Below are 14,592 nucleotides of genomic sequence, written 5' to 3'. Positions count from 1 at the left end.
GATTCAGTAAGGAAAAATCAGCAGTCATGATTTTCAATGACAACGAAGGTAGTGAGCTTAGAATACAGGAGGTCACGCTAGAGATAACAGATAAATACAAATATCTGGGCGTATGGATAAGCTATGGGACCGAGTATCTGAGGGAACACGAAATATACGTGACGACTAACGAAATATACGTGACGACTAAAGGTAACAGGAATGCAGCAGTCATGAAAAATAGGGCACTGTGGAATTACAATAGGTATGATGTTGTGAGAGGAATATGGAAAGGGGTCATGGTTCCTGTGCTGACGTTCGGCAATGCGGTCTTGTGCATGAGATCAGAAGTTCAAGCAAGATTAGAAATTAAGCAACGTGGAGTAGGTAGGCTTGCTTTAGGAGCTCACGGGAATACACCAAATCAGGGAGTACAAGGTGATATGGGATGAACATCATTTGAAGGCAGGGAAGCTAGCAGCAAGATAAAATTTGAGAAGCGATTTAGAGAAATTGGGGAGGAGCGTTGGGCTAGGAAGGTTTTCAGCTACTTGTACATGAAGAATGTCCATACAAAATGGAGGAAGCGAACCATGAAATTGACTGGTAAATACTTCGGTTAAGAAGAAAGTGAAGGAAACGGAGACTGACATGTGGAGAATGGGCATGATTAAGAAGTCCGCACTAGAGATCTATCGAACGTTTAAGCAGGAAATTGCCAAGGAAAGGATCTATGATAATACTCGGGGTAGTTCTCTACTGTTTGAGGCCAGAACGGGAGTACTGCGAACCAAGACATATCGGGCCAAATACGAAGGGGTAGACACAGTATGCAGTGCGTGTAGAGAGGAAGAAGAAACTGCCGAACACTTGATAATGTTCTGTAAAGGGCTTCACCCTATAGTTCAGGATGATGGCGGAGAATTTTTCAAAGCACTGGGGTTTAGGGACCGGGAGGGCAAAATAAACTTTAAGCGGGTAGACTTAACTAGAAGGAGGTTATCTGATTGGTGGCTAAAGTCAAGACACGAGTGAAAATTAAACTCTTCACTGCAAAGTACGAATCCTCAAACCCTTTTTTAAGGAAAAAAAAATAAATATAGCTTTTGGTTCATTAGGTATTGCGGCTTGGTGGCGCTGGCCACCGCTCGATCTAAAGGGTACAGCCATATCCATTCATCCATCTATCCATCAAAAAGGTGTCGCTACCTTAGAAACTTGTTTCATCTAGGGACCTTAAGCGCAAACATGATTAAGTTTTTTTTTTTTTTTTAATAATGACGCACTGATTCTGCCAAGCGCTGCGCACCAAAGAATGGTGCCTTTATGAACATTGCTGCGTACATATTTAAATAAGAAGGGGCTTGGTGAGCTTGCTAGGAGTTTTAGCTGGACCGACACTTTTCCGTTACTCGCCATAACTTCTATTTCCACATACGTAGTTGCCATGTAAACCGCATTTACACCCTGATAGGTACTGTTTTGACGGAGCACGTTAAAAAATTGACAGGGTGGCCCGGACGTCCGGACCTAATCCCATGAAAATTCGATGCAAGCTGGCACGCAATATTGATCGCACTACATGACACAAAGAGCTTCATCGATTTATTTACCAAGTCCCGGATCACTCGTGGACGGCCCGCGGACGCCTCGACTCACTTGTGGTTACGTCACATGCACGTGATCTAAAAGTCCCGGGCGGCCTCGGGCCATCTGCGCGCTTGATGCTGACTGACCCGCTGTGGCGTCTGCTATGCCTGGCTATGCCGTCTGCTCCCTCCATAACTGAAACACAGCCCACAACGCTGACTCATTTGCAACCTAAACAGCAGTTAGGTAGTGAATTATACCTATTTCTGTTGTGATGCAACTTACTGTAAGTGAAATACTCGAGCGCGTGCGCATCGTAGACCGGCGCGGTCGTTCCACCGCTGTTTCTCTTAGCGAGTATAACGCGTGTTTACCCGACCTTCGGGAATACGCACATGCTCAACGTGGCTCAGAACACCGATGGCAAGAACTGGGTGGGCTAACAATGCGAAATCCAGAAACATGCGAGAAGCGGACAAAACTAAAGAGAGAGCAAGAACGCATCGAAAATTTCCCGTGTCTAACTTAAGATGGCCGCGCAGCATGCGCACCGCGCTGTCATCTGCCAGCTGCCCGAAAGAAATTGTTCGGGCGGTCCCGGGCCGCCAGGCACGCGAAAAACGAACATGCATCCGAGTGATCCCGGACCAGTGGGCGGAGCTTCCAGTTGGTCCGCGAGAAAAACGAATGCGGCGCCGGCGTCCGGGAGGTGTAAATCGATGAAGCTCAAAATCGTTCTGACTGGAGTGAATGTTTCTCAATTATATAAAATTGTAAACAGCAATCATTCTTGTCCAACCTCCTAACCACTTAAAATAAGGGTGTTCAAGAACAATCGTATCTAGCCCCTTGCCACCACTGTTTTGCATAATTAAAGAAACGAATTAGCCAAGGAATGCATACGGGGCATTATTTGTTTTTTTAACCAGAGTACAATAATTGTCTCTTAAATTGAAAGGAATTAAAGTGGACGAAAAATAGCAGCGATTTTCTATCCACTATATTTGCTTCAAACATATAACGAAACTGCTATCACTCATGGCAGGGGAAGCGGATGGTGGCTATCGTACCGCTTGCCTGAGAACGTATTAAATTTAGAAACATAAGAGAATTGAGAGTGCTTCCTTGGTGTTACCTTAGACCACCAACTCAGATGGAGTCTGCATGTTGCTGATCTAGCAAATCAAGTGAACTCTACCATAAATGTTATTCGTCGCATAGCTGGAACAAAATGGGGCGGTACACCTGCATTTCTACTACACGTCCATTGTGCAGTCATCTGACTGAAGACTGCCTACTCCACGCCAGTTCTCCACAACATCTCTCGGACACATCTACGCCGACTTCAGCTGTTACAAGTACGAAGCTTACGCATATGTCTGGGAGTTTCACAGGCAACATCAAGTTCTCTGACAGGCAGAGGCACGAGAACCCAACTTTATACCAATTCGAAATGTGGAGACCTGTCGGAACCTCTTCCACCTAAACACGCAACACCCTTCACATCCACTCATATCAAATATTGAGAACTGCGCCGGAGTGCAGATATACAATGTGTACCAACACTACATTTCACGACTTCCTGTGTCAACACATTGGCAAAAGATCTAAATCACCCGCCATGGCTGCTTGAGCTTCCAACTATTGAAACGTCAATAGAAGGAGTTCGCAGCAAGCATGAAGTGTCAATCATTGCCACGCAGCAGTTGAAATCACATCACGTGTACACCAACAGCCCCATCGCCAAAAAGACTGCGACATCAGCATTTATCATTCCGGAGTTACGTGAAGCATATGCATCTCTCCTCTTCAACAACACCGGAGCTTATAGCAATTTTGTTAGCCATAAGCTTCATTATATCAGCGATGCCAAAAAAGTGGGTCATAATTACAGACTGTCTGGCGGCACTTGCATGTGTGAAAATTGCCACTTTCAAGACGTATTGATGTGCATACAGTATACGTGATATTAAAAGAGCTTTCAAAAGCTACGAAGTCGAATCATGGAGTGGCATATCCGTGGGTCCCCAGTCACTGCAGAATCAAGGGCAATGAAATGGTAGCCGAGTTGGCAAAAACTGCTCATCATATGCAAACTCGCCTCATTCCTTGATTGATATGTGGAGTTCAACGTCCCCAAACCACCGAATAATTATGAGAGATGTCGTAGTGGAGGGCTCCAGAAATTTCGGCCATCTGGGGTTCTTTAACGTGCACACATATCTGAGCACATGGGCCTACAAAATTTATGCCTTTATCCGAAATGCAGCGGCTGCAGCCGGGATTCGATCCCGCGACCTGCGGGTCAGCAGCAGAGTACCTTAGCCACTAGAGCACCACAGCGGGGCATCTCATTCCTGTATCTCAGTGTTAAGTAAACAGAATTTTAAGAACAGTGAAACGTGAACTCTGCTTGTCTACCTCGTTCACAAACAAAACAAAGGAATCGATCCTATATGCTGTTGACGCCAATCTTGAGGGCCAATTAAATCCTCATCTCCCAAGGTGTATCGACCCTCTCGTACATCGCCCGAAACTCGGAACTGCTTACACAAAGCACTTTATACTTCGGATTCAGCGTGCAACATTGTCAGCATAATTGTGCGGCTACGACAATATCTAACGCATATTGCTCGGCTGTTCGAAACACGACACACACCAACGGCGACTCGAACAGGAATTCCATACACTAGATTCGCAGGGAACATTTACATTGAAAAATATACTAAGCCCGTAACCATCTAGAACAAATCACAAAGCAATGAGGGTGCTGCAACGTTTTGTTTTTCCTTAAAGACAAGCATTTGTGATTACTACTGAGCAGACTATGTTAAAAGTGAGCGTAGAAGCTACATGTTTGTCCTGCCCAAATGCAAACTTTTGGACTCACCTACATGGCACTGTATATATGTATATATACCTAGTATTTTGTTTTAATTCTTTATTTGTAAATCAAGTGGAAAGGGGTAGCCGTCGCCAAGTCACGGTGACAACAACTACTTCATTTATTTTTTATTTTAAATAAAAAAACGAAACTGCTGATCGCGGACAGCAAGCATTGTACATTTGAACAGACAAAGCTTGTAATCATTTAGCAAAGAAACCTGCAAGATGAAATTGAAGGCACAATAACATGATATTTCTTTAACCTTTTATTTTCAGAGTTCCTATCCTGGAAGGATAAAATGGAAAGAGAAACTTGCAGCCATTTTGTTGCCTCCACAGGAAAGAAAGAAAAGTCACCCGGAGTCTTTAAGCACTACCTCCGATGTCATCGTTCAGGGATGTATGCAGAAGTTCCAACAGAAAAATGTCAACGGCAAAAGAAACAGCATGGCAGCTGCAAGATAGACAAGCATTGTTTTGCAACACTTGATGTTACAGAAAAAGGCAACCAAGTCTTCGCAGAATTTCAGAGGCAGCGCTACGGCCATTTGATGGATGTCTCACACCAGAGACTCTCCATTGCTCGAACTACAGTGCTTGCAGGTAATGCACCATTTTTCTTCATAATTTAGGGTGGCCCGGAGGATGAGATGGGGAGGTGGCTTGCCCATTTCACTGCATATTATGAAGCATGATCAAAAACACACTGAAAGCAAGCAGTGCCTAAACCTGAGTGGAACACAATGAGAGTTGAGGCAGTAAACAATAGAAAAATTCAGTAGCACAATGCTTCTAGCTGCATCACTCTAATCACTGCTAATTAAAAGGCTACAGCCACTGAATAAACAAAGCATTCACTGGTTTGAAATTTTTTAAACAGCATAAATGAAACAGTTGGAGGAAAACAGTACCTGATATACCAGAAATGCTTTGAAAAGCCTTTGGTGACAAAAGTAGAAGCTAAAAGTGTGTTTGGAGAGGTGCAGTCATTTCAAAGTACAAACAACAATGCTTGATTAACCCTTTGTGAGGCTCTACCTTCAAGTTAAGTTTTTTCTTAAAATCTGCAGAACCACATCTAGAATGACTTAAGAAAATGTTTTACATTATTCTCAAGAAACTCAGCAGAATAGATCCTGAGAAAGAAGTGGTACATACCACTGTCTTTATAGCCGGGCATGAAAAGTGGTACGCATCTGTACTGCTGTTCTCGGGCAGTCAAATTAAAAAATTAATGGCCACGAAAATTATTTTTTAATTCAAGGAGGCTGTTTACTTTTAGATTGTTTCAAGCATTTAATGCAAAGATAAACTTGGTATTTGCTGCACAGCTAGCTGCTGTGCAATTATGCCTAGCCCACGTGAAGGGGACCTGCGACAGATATACATTGGCTAAGGTGACCTTATAATAGGAGTAATTAGCTGCACCTAAAGTAGACAGCAATAATGCTGCTTTAGGAATTGGAGTGTGTGCTACAATAAAAATCACTACACACACACAATTGATGTGTGTGTTGTCAGTCCTGAAAATTGTTGCAACCAGTCAAATAGAAGCTAGCATGCCCTTTTAGAGAAGTGTGACAAACCGGTCCACTCAGTTAACATAGGTGGGACATTAACGGCTCAACTAAGTGTAGGAATTGGGAGAGTGCCCAAGGTTGGACTGGTAACTAGGCCGCCCATCTTGGAACCACTCCAGCCACGAGGCTCTGCAAAAAAGGTGGTATGCACACACTCGGTGTTTCCAATCAAGACACAATGGCACAGAGTCATAGTGTTCCTCTGTTGGTTAGTAGCAAGCATTTGATTTAGCCCACAGAGAATCATGACATCGGAAAATAGCATCAATGGACTATTGAAAGTATTTTAAGAGTACCAATGTGTCGGAAGGAAAAGGGCATGAGAGTGCATAGAGACTCTCCAAGGCTATCTCATTGTTTTCACTGACAAGGCATACGCTTGAAATTCAGCCAAGCAGTATTTACAGAAAAAATTGTGTTGCACCTCCTGAAATTAGTAGAAATGTCTTCGAGACCAAAAGGAGAACCATATTAACACACTCGAAGTACCATCTAGTCTGCACCACGTACCATTGTGGAAGTAGTGACTTTTTAAAGTGCGCCACAAGTGATATGCTCCTAGCTGATGAGAAAGCAGCTCCTCCATTGACTATCAGTGGTTGAGTACCAATGACTATTTGAACAAGGATAGCGTAGCACATTGTGCATGGTGGTGAAATTTACTGGTAAGGTCTCATTTTTAGCTTATGTTCACCTTACTTTCTCACTTATCAGAGCACTGTTTTCAATGACCTTGATTGTTGAAGGTGCTGAACATTTGTCTATTGATTTAGCCAAAGTCAACATCTCTTAGTTTCTCTTTAAAAATAAACTCCATGTAACTTTACAGTTGCCTTTGCAGAAGGTACAAAGGTAGTCCAGAGGTTTTGATTTTATTTTATTTTATATTTATTCGTTTTTTTTTTAATATTTTACAATATCAGAAACCTCTTCAGCTGGCCTCCCTCAAATGTTTTAAATGGCCCCGCATATGGTCAAAAGCTTGCCTTGACCTTGCATGATCTATGATTGCATGATCTATGATAGCTCAACGAAAATGTTTTTATGAACTGTATGTTTATCATGGAGGATAAGAAAAAGGAACTAGGACTGAGTGTCATGTGACAATCTGTGAAGTCCAGCAAAAAGAAAGAAATAAGGTCATGTTGGGAATACTGCCATGAGCACAAGGAGCAAGCTGCTTTAGCAGAACTTGGCTTGTGGGCACTATGCACACACTATTTGCAGTTTCTATTGCCTTATATCATGATTGTTTATGCTGATATTTGCGATGCACAGCCAAAAGTATAGATTTCTTAATTGCAATTTTCAGTTATTCATTTATAGCGAATGTAGAATGTGGAAAGAAAAATATTTTGTACCAAATACCAGTTCATCATGTGGTGGCTAAACTTCATTTAACTACTAGTACACTAATGGCAGGAAACATCACTACAAGCATTTGCCTGCTTTCAAAATATTCCAACAGACACAGAAGAAAATAATGCCTGAACTTCTTTGAGCTTATGTAAACAAAAAAAAAAAGTCACTTGCATTTAGGACAATTAGGTTCTGTGTCTGCCTGTCTGTCTGCCTTGCATTTAGGAAAATTTGACCTAGAGGGCAAAAGAAATTACTATAGTTACAATTAAAGTGGCCATTTGGATAGAACAAAAGTTATTTTTCATTTTAATAAAACAAGATTTTATTGCTTTCACATTCCAAATAATCAAAATATCTTAGCATGAATGTTCAAACCTGTATAACAACTTGCAGTTATCTCACGTGCAATAATATGCATGTTTAAAACATTTTATAGATGGAATCATTTTAAATGCCTGGCATGTCTGCTTTCATCATTACTTTCATTTTGCAATGACCCTTCATAAAGCACATATGGCTAAATCCAAATAAATTTGAAGCACACATGGTTTCTCATGAGGTTATTCAAACTTTTTTCAAATTCACAGGAAAACTTGGACAAAGAGTACCCCCGAAATCATTCTGCAGAAAACCCAGGAATTCTCATCTGCAAACAGTGACCGGATGAATCTAGTCAGAAGAGAGGACCTCTGGGACATCAGCGAAAAATTCAAGATTACAAAACAAGAGCAGCGACATCCGGATGACTCTATAAGTGTTGAAATGTGGATAGCTGAAATGACTGAAAATAATGGGGCAAAGGAGGCAAATAGTGACTTAGTAGACTTCGATGAAGCCAGTCAGAAAGACAGACACTGCCCTCTTCTTTACTACAAGAAGGTGGGTGACCCAAGAGAGAATGACAGAAACTTTGAGCTTGCTTTAATGACCTTCCCACAGATGCAACTCCTGCGCAAGCTAGGCACACAAAAACTGTGCATTGATTCCACACATGGAACAAACAGATATAATTTCCAATTAACAACCCTGCTCACCATAGCTGAAGATGGATCTGGAATCCCATGTGCTTACCTCATATCTAAGAGGGTGAACACAGAAACTATGGCAACATTTTTTGAAGCCATTCAAAAAAAAGGTTGGTGTCATGCAGTGCCAGATATTTATGTCAGATGATGCTCCAGTCTATGGGAATGCATGGGAGCAAGTGATGGGGCCTTTGCCGAAGCGGCTGCTATGTGCCTGGCATGTGTTGCGTAATTAGAACACACACATAAATTCAATTACCAACAAAGAGTGCAGAAGCACCGTGAAAGACATGTTAGATACTCTGGTGAAATGCACAAATGTGGCAGAGTTTGAACAGATGCTGCAGGCATTTCTAAACCTTGGATCAAAAGAGCGAGAAACAGATAGCCTCACTCCCAAAGAGCTGGAGCAACTTGAGAAGTTCATGAAATATTTTGCAAAGACCTATGCTATAAGAGCACACCAATGGGCTTACTGCTACCAGAGCAATGTTGGGCTGACTACGAACAATCACATAGAGTCTATGCACAAGAGTTTGAAATATTCTTACTTTGCTGGCAAGGTAAACCAGCGGCTTGACAGGCTACTACTAGTATTATTTAGCTTCAAAGCAGACAAATTATTCAGTAGGGCGATTGCACTTGTGAAAGGCAAAGGAGACCATCGAAAAACTGCACTTTTCAAGAAGTACAAAGCAGGACTTGAAATTCTGCCATCAAACATAGTAAAAGTTAGACATGGTCAGTGGAAAGTGGAATCAGAAAGCAAGACTGGCTCCCACTACGCTGTAGAGCGGACAGAAGTGATTTGCACTGGCTGTGAGCTCCACTACAAGCAATGCGAAGCTTGCCATCACATGTACGCATGCACATGTCTTGATCATGTAATGCATGCGCACATGTGCAAGCACACTCATGCAGTCGTTTCAGTGGAGCTGCAGTCTCGCAAGTCGCAGCAAAATTCAGCCAGCTGTGTAGCGTTCCCTCAGAGCAGTGAGGGTGAAAGCTGCCCAATGATTGATGACCACAGTTGCCTTATGAAGAGTGCTCAGATAATAATACAGGGCACAAAGCAGCATTCGAGCGAAAAATCAAGAGCCAAAAAACTCGAGTCATTTAAAGTCCAGGCAGAAGCCACTTTTCAAGGACTATCGAAAAAGCTCCTTCAGTTACATCAAAAGAGCTAGAAAGCATGCAAGAAGACCTGCATAAATATGCTCCAAAGCATAAGCTTGCAAATCCAGAATAGCCCCGAGAAAGAAGATCTGATTTAGTGCCCACCAACAAGAACACTGAAAAGCAACCGAGATATGTAGCACCAAAATGCAGCAAACGAAAACCTTCACTTGGTCATCCTCCCACTGTGCTGCAGCAAGACGCCATCAAGCGGCGGCTTCTGTCCCAAGATCAAGAAGAAGAAATGTTAATCATACACACAGGGAACAACCATGATTATTGCAGACCACAAACTCATTAAACAACCTTCACGTTAGCCTGTGGCGAAAATTAAGAAGTACCGTCAAATCTTATACTCTCTTATGTGAAACATGGAGACAACTCTGGGTGATTTATAGATTTATATGTGGGATTTAAGGTCCCAAAACCACCATATGATCATGAGAGACACCCTAGAGGAGGGCTCCAGAAATTTTGACCACCTGGGGTTCTTCAACGTGCACCCAAATCAAAGCACATGGGCCTACAGTATTTTCGCCTCCATTGAAAATGCAGCCGCTGCAGCCAGGATTCGATCCTGCGACCTCGGGTCAGTAGCAGAGTACCTTAGCCACTAGACCACCGCGGCGGGGCACAACTCTGGGAGAATTTTTGCTTGAGAATCTATTGACACACAGTACTTCACATGCATACCCGTCGATTGCGCAGACCGGTGTTGCAAGAACCTACTTGGCACTGATCCATCTCTGCTTTTATGTATGCCCCTTGAGACTGAGAACCTATGCTGGGTGCTGGAATTCTGCATGGATAACATTTTTCGTTCAACACACAATTTTACAAGCAGCAGTTCGGAACAGCAATGAAGGCTTTTGTTTCTGTGCTTTCTGGCCTGTGCAAACATCGCCCTTGAACCATAGAACAAAAAATAAAAGAATAATTGCCTTCCTCAACGTTTTTGTAAGACGGTCAGCCAAAGCTTATAACCAGTGTGTATACAAAGTCGACCCACATGGGTAGATACCTAAGGTTTGACTCTGCGCATCCTATAGGGCAAAAACGCTCAGTTGCCGCAGCTCTTTTTTCTCGCGCAATGTGCATCTGCTCTGAGCCTGGTCTGCGCAAGCGAGAGCTAGCTGTGGTAAAGAAAGACCTCTGCAGCAATGGCTACCCCTCACAGCTCCTGAGGACTCAACCATTGCGGTCTTCAGTTGCTTGCCCTGAAGAGGTTTGTGAAGCTGACAGGCGAAAACGTGTTGCTGTACCCTACGCGCAAACGTCAGTGAGGCGCTCGCAAAAGTGTATGGCACACATGGTGTAAAAATCACACATGTGCTGACCACCAAGCTAAAGCAGAAACTCGCACGCGTGAAAGACCGCCTGGAAAGCTCAAGATTTCCAAGGGGTTATCTACAAGATACCATGCAAAGATTGTGACGCATCCTACGTAGGTGAAACTGGAAATTTTAAAAGAAGAATCCAGCAGAACCAGAACCATGTCAAGAAAGGCAATGCAAGCTCGAACGTCTTGGCGGATCATCATTTGAGCAGTAACCACATCATCGGTTGAGATTCTGCGAGCATAATTGCAACAGAGAAGTGCCTATCGACACAGCTACTTTTAGAATCATCGCACATTCAAACGACGAAAAATGCAATTAACCGGACACAGGGTAACGTCCCAGAGATATATATATGCGCATTCTGCGCCACCCATTCTATAGTCACGCCCTCCTGTATGCTCTTCATTGTGAACAAGGGACCTGTAGTGTCCTCGAAACATCAACATGTGTGTGTGTGTGTTTTTTTTTTCGGACAAGGCGAGTGCCTTTTATTTTTTCCCAAGAACTTTAGAAACTTGTATGTACCAACTATGCAAGACCCCTTTTCAGTTTTTTTTTTTATTCTAATGATTTTTTTGACAATAAAAGTGCAAATGGCTCACCTGAACAATTTATTTCGTGGCATCCCTCTGCCTCTACAAAAGACCCCAAGCACCCCCAGGCACAGTGCATGAGCTGAGCACGTAATTCGTCTTTGGATCACTCATGCAAGAAAAAAAACGCGTGTGCGGCCATGTGTCCACTTCTTATTCATGGCATTTGTGCTAGTGAAAAAAAAAGATGTATTTCAAGCATCAGGTTCTGTAATAATTGCAGAGATTTAACATTCCGAAAGCACAATACGATTATGAAGGATGAAGTAGATAATAGAGGGCTCCTGAAAATTCAACTAGCTTTAACGTGCAACTATATCTAGGTACACAGGCCTCAAGCATTTCTGCCTCCATTAAAACTGCGGCCATAATGGTCGAGATTCGATCCTGCTACCTTCGGCTTGGCAGATGAGCATTATAACTGCAAGACCACACGCACCAAGTGCTACCGCCACAATGAAGATGCTCTGCCAGTGCTGTCTTGAAACATTGTTCTGAGCGAAGGTTAAAACTTACAACAGAACACTATGCTTTTACGCATTCCTTGGACAATTCCCAAAGAATATATGGGGTTTTACGTCCCAAAATCACAATATGAGAGATGCCGTCATGAAGGACTAGGGAAATTTTTATCATCTGGAGTTCATTAACGTGCACTGAGATCACATAGTACATAAGTATCTACTACTTTGCCTTTACCGAAATGCGACCGCCACAGCCGGAATCGAACTCGTGACCTTCGCATCAGCAGCCGAGCACCTTAGCCACTGATCCACTGTAGCGCACCAATTTCCAAAGAAGACTTCACATCCATCTACTCCAGGGTCACCACCTTCACACAGTGCAATGGTTCTATATATTTTCACTAATTCTTTCATTTTTATTTTCTGTTTTGGCCGTGCAAAGTGCATCTACAGGCAACTGTTCTATCTTTAATGCATTATACTTGTTTTCTTTATTGTTTATAATGAATATGTTTTAATGGTCAATGTTCTAGAGTAATACAGCCGGCCTCAACGAAAGACTATACTTGTGTGGCTTGAGGCATGCTACAAAAATCTATTGCGTTGTGCATTCTTTTTATTATTTAACTGTGCATAATACGAGTATTTATCAGGCACTTGTTCATCATCTATACATGATTATCATCACTTGTTGGGACACATCTTGAGCTAGTTCTGTGTCTCAAACCTCATTGTTTCACTTTTATGTCACAATATTATTTTCTGTATGGGTGATGAAGTTTTAGAGTAATCATGCCAGCCTTTAGAAGCACAAGCCAAGGTGAATGTGCACCTAAGAGTTCAATTCAAAAAGTCTCAACAAAGTAGTAATCAGATGAGTAGACTATATAACCTTAATGATGACTGGCTGGTGACAGTCACTATAGCAGAGTTGACATTTTTTGAACTTGCAGGTAGTTACCCAGTACTTACCTATTAAATATATTAAGATATTAAAGCAGCTCACAAGAGAATGCGATGTATAAAAGGAATGAGGTACACTCACATTTTGTTCACTGCATATTGTCACTGCTTTTTGAAAGGACAACCATGTTGATCTAGCGTGAACAGCTCTAGATTGGAATGTCCTTTCTATTCAGTTTTACTTGCAAATACCACAATCTGATTATGAGGGATGTCCTAGCGGGGGCCTCCAGATTCACCCAAGAATTTTTAACATGCAGTGTAATGCAAAAAAACTGGTAATTTTGGATTTTTATTTTGACTGTACCACGGCTGCCACTGCGATTTTATTCTGCAGCCTCGACATGAGCATCGAGAAGAACCGACACTAGAATCCTGCTCACGAATTCATCTTTATTAGACTTCTCAAGAATGACAACTTGATGGGTGAAAGTTCAAAATGATTTGTGAGTGCTTTCCATGCCCTTTTATTTTGTTGCACAGTGGAATAAGTCTTGTCGTAAATGTACTTGCACATAGATACATCCTGTGCGCAAATATCTTGCCCTTGAAATATGTTTATGACGTATGAAATTATTGTATTGTTTTTGTGTGTAAGAAAATGTAACAAATGTTTGACTGCCCCCCCACCCAAAAAAATCTTCACAGATTACTGCAGTGAACGTACTTGTCCTCTCAATTCTTTTGATTAAAATTCACTTGCGAAAAAATCAGTGCATGCACACAATTATTTCTAAGGAAACAGGCCTATTATATAGTTCCATCAAGATGTGCTACATCATGTGTAAGATGTCATGAATAAATCCATGATGAACTATGAACTGAGAATTTCATGAGCAGTTTTGCCATAGTTTCTTTTTTAATCTTTCTTTCACCATGTGTCTGGCATAGCATAGCCTTAGTTAATTTTGCACCACAAAACCAGCATTGTACAAAAAATATAGAGCAAAACAAAATACAAATGAGCACTCAAGTGGCGGCCAAAATAAAATCATTACATGAAAGGTTACCTGCAAGAATCTGTGCAATATATTCGTTAAATAGCTTGTCAAAGGCAAGATAATGTCGCTATGCTTGGCTTGACAGTAAGGATACAAATTATTTTCCAGTCTGTTTTTAAAAGAGTACTAATGCAAGACAAAAATCAGCTTAGATTCATAAATCGTGCTCTAAAAACTTTACTATCACTAATTTCACTGCTATAAGCCCATTAACAGAAGAGAAAATCAAGGAGAGTTTCATTTTTAAATGTTGTGCAAAAATCCCCGCATGTGATGTCATGAATTTCAAAATGTTTTTGTATTTCGGCCAGAATTGTTCATTAAAATTTATCAAAATTGGGTGTGCTAAATGCCTGGCCCCAACAGAGGACAATGTACTTCATATTTACCAATTAGGAACTATGTAGGCTCTAGTAGGCGACAACAAAATATATGACATCGTGGCACAGGTACTTGAAAGTGGCATTGCCACCCACACTTTCTGTGTGAATTTTCTAGCGTACCAAGAGTCTTCTTCTGGCAAGCTTGGCGATTTATTTATTGTGACAGAGTAATTTACTAATGTGAGGAAAATTGTTTCTCACAGTGTCCCTTACATAGGCTCCAGAGAATGTCATCAAGGATTTGCCTTAA

General features: G+C 41.8%; 2 long non-coding RNA genes across 3 annotated transcripts; one reads left to right on the top strand and one right to left on the bottom strand.

Annotated features, from left to right (window-relative positions):
• The first annotated feature begins 1,179 nt into the window (after nt 1-1,179).
• On the top strand, nt 1,180-8,745 carry LOC142776116 (uncharacterized). 2 transcript variants are annotated; one of them, XR_012887316.1, is made up of 3 exons: nt 1,180-1,319; nt 4,732-5,058; nt 7,985-8,745. It is a non-coding gene; the product is annotated as an uncharacterized LOC142776116 (long non-coding RNA). The 2 variants fall into 2 exon arrangements; XR_012887317.1 differs by having other exon boundaries at nt 1,180-1,815.
• LOC142776117 (uncharacterized) lies at nt 4,709-12,089 on the bottom strand. Its single transcript, XR_012887318.1, has 2 exons — nt 11,541-12,089; nt 4,709-5,130 (listed from the first exon to the last, which is right to left on the bottom strand). It is a non-coding gene; the product is annotated as an uncharacterized LOC142776117 (long non-coding RNA).
• Between the last annotated feature and the right edge of the window lie 2,503 nt (nt 12,090-14,592).

Source organism: Rhipicephalus microplus, chromosome X (genome assembly GCF_043290135.1).
Source record: "Rhipicephalus microplus isolate Deutch F79 chromosome X, USDA_Rmic, whole genome shotgun sequence".
Lineage (NCBI taxonomy): Eukaryota > Metazoa > Arthropoda > Arachnida > Ixodida > Ixodidae > Rhipicephalus > Rhipicephalus microplus.
Note: the sequence above shows the minus strand (reverse complement) of the source record. Positions and strands in the feature narration are given on the sequence as shown.